Source organism: Mustelus asterias, chromosome 22 (assembly GCF_964213995.1).
Source record: "Mustelus asterias chromosome 22, sMusAst1.hap1.1, whole genome shotgun sequence".
Lineage (NCBI taxonomy): Eukaryota > Metazoa > Chordata > Chondrichthyes > Carcharhiniformes > Triakidae > Mustelus > Mustelus asterias.
The window spans coordinates 3,995,296-4,003,646 of record NC_135822.1 but is presented as its reverse complement, the minus strand read 5'-3'; the positions used below and the strand labels follow the sequence as shown (position 1 = coordinate 4,003,646).

The following is an 8,351-nucleotide window of genomic DNA, read 5'->3' as shown; positions in this document are numbered from 1 at the left end:
CTTGAGTGATATGAAGGCGGTGCATGTCCTTTTAAGGGTGATATGCAAATAAAGAGATCAGCCTCTCTAACAGAAATACTTTCTCCAGAGATGCACGAAATGATGCTGTGTTAATATGTGTAGAGAATGGGTATGTTAGGGTGCAAAGTATCGTGAATGGAAGGAGGGAATGATTTTTTACAGAAGGGTATTGGATTGTTAAAGTGTATTGAATTGTGTGAGGTGGCTGCGTGTGAGGTTTTTCAGGCATACTTACCTGGCAGGGGTGAAACTATGATCAAGCAGGTAGTTCGCCCAGGACGAGGCTAGCCCATTGCACTTCGGGTGTGCTGACGCCTGCGATGTCCCCAAATGCGGGATACTCGACTGCAAAATTTGTGGTAGTGGGGGACTGCGTTCGCGCTCTCCCCTGATTGAAAGTGAAAGATAGAATTGCAGCTTGTTTCCTCACGAGGGAGCACTTTCTAGTTTGGGATGCTCTACGAGTGCTGCTTTATGCAAAGGTCAGGCGGCCTGTAGGGTGCTGGTGATACACGGTGTTGGAAACTGCAAGGAGCGAGTAGGTAGAATCAATCAAAAACACGGTGCGTGGGAGTGATGCTCCCTCTCCATTGCCGGCTCATCAGCTGCGAGGCACTCTCGGTGTTGCTGTACATTAGGGCCAGGCCTGGCCCACTTCCTGTGCTGTGACAATCACCCCAAGCTGAAAACTCACACGCTGCCACCTCACACAATTCAATACACTTTAACAACTCTATACCCTTCAGCAAAAATCATTCCCTCCTTCCATTCACAATACTCTGCACCCTAACATAGCCATTCGCTACACATATTAACACAACATCATTTCCTGCACCTTGAAAGGACATGCACCGCCCTCATACCATTCAAGTATGATGCTTCACCCTCCCAATACTAACCACTGGGTCACCGTGCCACCCAGATGCTTCACCCTCCCTCGGTTGCCTTCCTTCAGCGTTTTCATTTTCAAACACTGTCCCTGGCTGCCCCTTGCTGCTGTCTGAATCAGCACTCACACGGTTTCTGGGAGGAAATCTCGACAAGATTTACATTGTATCGGAGGTCAATGTTTGCCTTTCCATCCTTTGAAAATATCATTCAGAATCTCATGTCTTTGGCAAAGCACTTTTAAACTTTTGCACGTGAAGCCTGGAGGGAGGTTCTGGCTAATCCAAGTGCATTGACTCGAACAGGCGCCGGAGTGTGGTGACCAGGGGAATTTCACAGTAACTTCATTGCCGTGTTAGTGTAAGCCTTGTGACTGAAAAATAAACTTTACCTAAAGTTCAGATTCACTCTATTTGCTGAAAATATTTCACCCAAATCCCATCGCTTATTCCAATCTTCCTTTGCTTAATAATCTCTCTCACTCTTTGCTGTATCACCACTCTCTAACATAGCCAATAATAAAGGTTGCAAAGTAAAAGTTTTCTTCACATTTTTCGGACCATGCATCAAACTGAGGACTGGGGTCAGCCCTTTCTGGTGGTTGCAAAAGGGCAGGAAGAAGTCTCACAACACCAGGTTAAAGTCCAACAGGTTTATTTGGCAGCCATTATTACCCCAGTCTGGTGCTTACCCGAGTCCAACGCCGGCATCTCCACATCATGGTTGCAAAAGAGCCAGTGGCGCCCTTTAACAGAACAGGGGAGCACTCCGAGGGAGAGCTGTATCCACCACCTTTTCAAAGGTCATTAGGAATGGGTAACAAAGGCTGACCTTGCCAACAATGCCCACATCGCATTAAAGTATATCATTGAAATTCTTGAAAATTGCCATGAGCCCCAGGCGCCAACAACAAAAAGCAATAAATCAGCACAGGAACATTCAATGTTATTATTCAAGGTCATGTGTTACAGAACATCAAATAACGCATTATAGAAACGTGAGAGTACTTGGGAAAACATTCATTATTTTCCAAACACATATAGGTCTCAGTCAAACTCTCCATATTCCATGGTGAGGATTCAGTGAAGCCCCTCTCACCACCACACACATTGTCATCCGACCCTCCCCCATCACCCACACAAACACACCCTCTGCCATACCCTCTCAGCAACCCCTCTGCCTAAACCCACTCCCTGTCACTTGTTCCCATCCCATTCAAGCCCTCACATCTCCCCCGTGGCTGGAGCCCAAAGCTGCAGTTGGGTAGGAGTCCCGTGTTGCCTTCCCCAGTGGAGGTCCCTCAACAGAGGGATCCTCGCTCCCACTCAACATCAGAGGCCTGGGATGGAGAGTGATACACGCAGCGGTCTCATATAACTGTACATTGCACTGGTTCATGGCTCACAAGAAATCTGCCCTTTCTGAGGTCTTATGGAGTCCATAGACCACGGCTCTGTGAAATGTTTTAGGCTGCACTTCCTTTTCAGTGACTGAAAAATCTTTTATTAATGTTTTGTTTGCACTTCAGCCCCGCTTCTGATGTAGGGGCACCCAGTGCGGAGGGTGTGGGGAAGGAGGAGGACCTCATTGTGAATCTGCTCCTGGGCCTGTCCAAACTTACTATAAACAGGTCCAGGCGGTGAGCGACTGAGGAGGTCATCTAACCCGATTGCTCGCCCATCTACCACGGCTATATTTGCCGCTGAGTGTTCCTGGAGAGGGAGCATGCGGTGTCCGCGGGCACCATTGAGGCTTTCCAATCATCATTGTGCACCACAGGGACTGGAGTGTATCGTTGACCTAATTTATCACCTTTGGGTTTGATGTTTTAAGTTTCCTTCACACTTTTGTTATTTCAGGTGCTCCCCCTTTAAAGGGCTGCCCTTGTTGCTTTATCCCTTAGTTTGTTTAATTGAGTTTAATTCTTTTCACCAACAGAATGTTGGGTTGGAGCCAAGTTGCTCTGTGGGTTACAGGGTCTCAGATTGGATGAGGTGATCGATCCATCCACTGGCAGTGATCCTGCAGTGGAGATGGCACAGTGGTTAGCACTGCTGCCTCACAGCACCAGGGACCCGGGTTCGATTCCCAGCTCGGGCCACTGTCTGTGTGGAGTTTGCACATTCTCCCTGTGTCTGCGTGGGTTTCCTCTGGGTGCTCCGGTTTCTTCCCACAGTTCAAAGATGTGCGGGTTAGGTGGATTGGCCACACTAAATTGCCCCTTCATGTCAGGGGGACTAGCTAGGGTAAATGCATGGGGTTGTGGTGATAGAGCCTGGGTGGGATTGTGGTCGGTGCAGACTCGATGGGCCGAATGGCCTTCTTTTGCACTGTAGAATTCTATTATTCTATGAGGTGGCAGCAGGAAGGTGGCCCAGGGCAGGAGTTCCTCTGGCGGCTGCACACTGGATTACTGGGGACAGAACCTCTCTTTCTCAATCACTAAAGGCCATGAGAAATCTGATGGGATTGGCAGCGGATTCACGAGAGGCTGAGAGATGGCACGGGGAGGAAACAAATGAAAAGGCCATGATCCGAAAGTCAGAGTCACAGAATTGTTGCGGCGCAGAAGGCCGTTCGGCCCATCGTGTCTGCACCGGCTCTCCAAACCAGCATCATGATTCAGTGCCATTCCCTTGCCTTCCCCAATGCCCCTGCATTGTTCCGATTCAGGGGATGCGGCACCGCGGGGGGCTGAAAGGCAGAGTTGGAGCCCAGACATTCTCTCTTCCACCTTCTTCCGTCTGGCAAAAGATACAAAAGTCTGAGGAAACGTATCAACTGACTCAAGAACAGCTTCTTCCCTGCTGCCATCAGATTCTTGAATGGACTTAATTTGCACTAAGTTGATCTTTCTCTACACCCTAGCTATGACTGTAACACTACATTCCGCACTCTCTCCTTTCCTTCTCTATGAACGGTATGCTTTGTTTGTATAACGTGCAAGAAACAATACTTTTCACTGTATATAATACATGTGACAATAATAAATCAAATCAAATTCTTTTCCAAACTGCCTCAGAACAGGTGCAGTGGAGTTTAGAATTTATAAAAGGAAAAACTAAATTGATATCATTACTAAAATCTAGCAGTCTGTCAAATATAAATATTGTGGATAAAAGTTCACGTATGAGAAACATTGCTGTTTCTTTCCGAAAGAAAGTTTATTCATAAATGCAAAATAAAACCCTGAACAAATGGACACTGTTCCGAACAGACTGTGTTTATTGGTTCAAGGAGGTACATTTAAGGTTTTAAACTTCCAAAAACATTCAAGTGTTTGGTGTTGGAATGTATTTTTATTTAAAACGATCTGAGCTGCAGCTTTTGTTCCCATTGTTGCTTGTAAACATTCAGACTGAGGATCTGACACGGGATCCGTCCTCTCGGTGCACGATGGCAGGACTCACCAAATTGTAGCCTTTCCCCCGTGTCTTTGTGCAAACACAAATGGTCAGCACAGAATTCTGGAAGGGGAAATAAGACAGGTCGGCCACATTTAATGGCAGACAGCACCTTGCTCTGGGAGATCAGCATGTTTTGTTTTCCAGATCAAAGGCCATCTTTTACCAAGTTACCAGTATTGCATGGGCAGTTAGTATTTGCCTTAATGGAATAAAAATAGAAAATGCTGGAATACTCAGCAGGTCAGGCAGCGTTTGTGGCGAGAGTTTCAAGTCGAGATGATCTCTCCATCAGGTCAAAACAAAGCAATAATAAACAACCAGGTGATAGTTAGTTTCCCAGTCACTCATGATCTTTACTGTCCCAGCAGATCACACACAGACTCTGGTCTGACTTCTTTCTTCTGGTTCTTTTTTTTCTGTGAATCTGTAGAAGTGAATGCTGGATTGTTTCGCTGCCCCCCCAGCTCCGGCATCCAGCATTGCAAGCCAACCTCCCATCCATTGACTCTGTCTACACTTCCCGCTGCCTTGGAAAAGCAACCAGCAAAATTAAGGACCCCACGCACCCCAGACATTTTCTCTTCCACCTTCTTCCGTCAGGAAAAAGATACAAAAGTTTGAGGTCACGTACCAACTGACTCAAGAACAGTTTCTTCCCTGCTACCATCAGACTTCTGAATGGTCCGATCTCGCACTAAGTTGATCTTTCTCTACACCCTACACACTGTAACACTACATTCTGCACTTTCTCCTTTCCTTCTCTATGAACGGTATGCTTTGTCTGTATAGCATGCAAGAAACAATACTTTTCACTGTATGCTAATACATGTGACAATAATCAATCAAATCAAATCAAATCCTACCCATATCCTACCCACTAACTCCACCAGGTTAGTGAGGCATGACCTCCCTAGTGAGGCAGAGGTCATGCCTCACTAACCTGGTGGAGTTTTTTGAAGAAGTGACTAGAATGGTTGACAAGGGAAGGGCCGTGGATGTCGTCTATATGGACTTTAGTAAAGCGTTTGACAAAGTCCCTCATGGTAGGCTGGTGCAAAAGGTTGGATCTCATGGGATAAAGGGGGAGGTGGCTAGATGGGTGGAGAACTGGCTTGGTCACAGAAGACAGAGGGTGGTAGTGGAAGGGTCTTTTTCCGGCTGGAGGCCTGTGACTAGTGGTGTTCCGCAGGGCTCTGTATTGGGACCTCTGCTGTTTGTGATTTATATAAACGATCTGGAAGAAGGTGTAACTGGGGTGATCAGTAAGTTTGCGGACGACACAAAATTGGCAGGACTTGCAGATAGTGAGGAGCATTGTCAGAGGCTACAGAAGGATATAGATAGGCTGGAAATTTGGGCAAAGAAATGGCAGATGGAGTTCAATCCTGATAAATGCGAAGTGATGCATTTTGGTAGAAATAATGTAGGGAGGAGCTATACGATAAATGGCAGAACCATAAAGGGTGTAGATACGCAGAGGGACCTGGGTGTGCAAGTCCACAGATCCTTGAAGGTGACGTCACAGGTGGAGAAGGTGGTGAAGAAGGCATATGGCATGCTTGCCTTTATAGGACGGGGCATAGAGTATAAAAGTTGGGGTCTGATGTTGCAGATGTATAGAACTGCCAATTTTGTGTCGTCCGCAAACTTACTGATCACCCCAGTTACACCTTCTTCCAGATCATTTATATAAATCACAAACAGCAGAGGTCCCAATACAGAGCCCTGCGGAACACCAGTTCTGGTCACCACATTACCAGAAGGACGTGGAAGCTTTGGAGAGAGTACAGAGGAGGTTTACCAGGATGTTGCCTGGTATGGAGGGGCTTGGTTATGAGGAGAGATTGGGTAAACTGGGGTTGTTCTCCCTGGAAAGACGGAGGATGAGGGGAGACTTAATAGAGGTGTATAAAATTATGAAAGGCATAGATAGGATGAACGGTGGGAAGCTTTTCCCCAGGTCGGTGGTGACGTTCACGAGGGGTCATAGGTTCAAGGTGAAGGGGGGGGGAGGTTTAACACAGATATCAGAAGGACATGTTTTACACAGAGGGTGGTGGGGGCCTGGAATGCGCTGCCAGGCAAGGTGGTGGATGCGGACACACTGGGAACGTTTAAGACTTATCTAGCCACATGAACGGAGTGGGAATGGAGGGATACAAAAGAATGGTCTAGTTTGGACCAGGGAGCGGCACGGGCTTGGAGGGCCGTAGGGCCTGTTCCTGTGCTGTATTGTTCTTTGGTAAAAGCAACTGACTCGCACCATTCCTAATACAATCAATATCATTGATTCACCATTCAGTTACATGTTGGACCATCAATACACAACCGTCAGCCGCATCCTGAACTACAGTTTACAAAGTCTAGCAGATCATTTGGAGTCTGCACATTTCAAAGTGTACATTCCACAGACAGACTCAATCAATGTAAACTGTTCTCATTTCCATTTAGTCATTCTGAATGTTTATTTTGATCCTTAGTCTCCATAAATGTCTAGCTTCCTACATGTTCCCTAAACACGGTGTGACATCCTTTATTTAGGCCTAACTGAATCAATGCGAGAAGTAATCTCCCACTAGAACACAAGCCAGCAGTTCCAAAGAGGTCTGGGCTCTCCGTCAGATCTGCTGAGTTTTTCCAGCAGTTTCTGTTTTCAGTCCAGCAATTAACTCTTTGTTTACTGACAGCTCCCACAAACATTGATAACAGACAGTAACTAAAACTCCCATTATCATGAAAAAATATATAAAAACCCAGGTATCTTCGTGACTTCTGAATTGGGCCAATCTGAGGGTTGGCAGCTCTGAAGCCTGGGCAGCTTCATCAAGAGAGGTGGTCACTGCTGAGGCAGGTCGTGAACCATGAGGTCTCGGAGGTGAACATTTATATTTCAGAGGAGCAAAAGATCCCTCAGAACAGCAGGCAAACCATTATCCGTACTGGTGGTTACAGAATTTGGAGGATGGAGCCTCCTCTTCCAATGGCTCCCCCACATGACAGACACAGGACGTGGCAGCTGGTGGAATTGAAATTCAATAAATAAACCGATCTGCAATTGAAACTATCTGGAGGGTTTGCATTTTGGGAGGACTAACAAGGCAAGAGGGATTGGAGTGCAAGCCCAAAGATCTCTGAAGGTAGCAGGACAGGTAGATAAGGCGGTTAAGGCAATCGGGATACTTGCCATTATTAGCCAAGGCATAGAATATATGATGTGGAGATGCCGGCGTTGGACTGGGGTAAACACAGTAAGAAGTTTAACAACACCAGGTTAAAGTCCAACAGGTTTATTTGGTAGCAAAAGCCACACAAGCTTTCGGAGCTCCAAGCCCCTTCTTCAGGTGAGTGGGAATTCTGTTCACAAACAGGGCATATAAAGACACAGACTCAATTTACATGAATAATGGTTGGAATGCGGATACTTACAACTAATCAAGTCTTTAAGAAACAAAACAATGCGAGTGGAGAGAGCATCAAGACAGGCTAAAAAGATGTGTTTTGTCTCCAGACAAGACAGCCAGTGAAACTCTGCAGGTCCAGGCAACTGTGGGGGTTACAAACAGTGTGACATGAACCCAATATCCCGGTTGAGGCCCTCCTCGTGTGTGCGGAACTTGGCTATCGGTTTCTGCTCAGCGACTCTGCGCCGTCGTGTGTCGCGAAGGCCGCCTTGGAGAATGCTTACCTGAATATCAGAGGCCGAATGCCCGTGACCTTGATTAGTTGTAAGTATTCGCATTCCAACCATTATTCATGTAAATTGAAGCAATTAGGTGAACCTTTGAAATACTATAGCATACAAGGCTATGGACCAAGAGCTGGAAAATGGGATTAGAATAGGTGCTTGATGGCTGAAGCAGACACGTTAGGCCAAAGAGCCTCTGCTATAAAACTCTTTTGAGTCTAAAACTAGTCTCAGTAATGGTGACTTGCAACTATCATTGATTGTTGTAGAAACCCATCTGGGTCACTAATGTCCTTTAGGGAAGGAAAACTGCGATCGTTACCCAGTCTGACCTATATAGGATTCTACAC

At 46.4% G+C, this 8,351-nt stretch overlaps 1 non-coding gene across 1 annotated transcript; it reads left to right on the top strand.

Moving 5' to 3' along the window:
- Positions 1–248: 248 nt before the first annotated feature.
- Positions 249–412, top strand: LOC144510313 (U1 spliceosomal RNA). Its single transcript, XR_013500617.1, has one exon. It is a non-coding gene; the product is annotated as a U1 spliceosomal RNA (small nuclear RNA).
- The last annotated feature ends 7,939 nt before the right edge of the window (positions 413–8,351 follow it).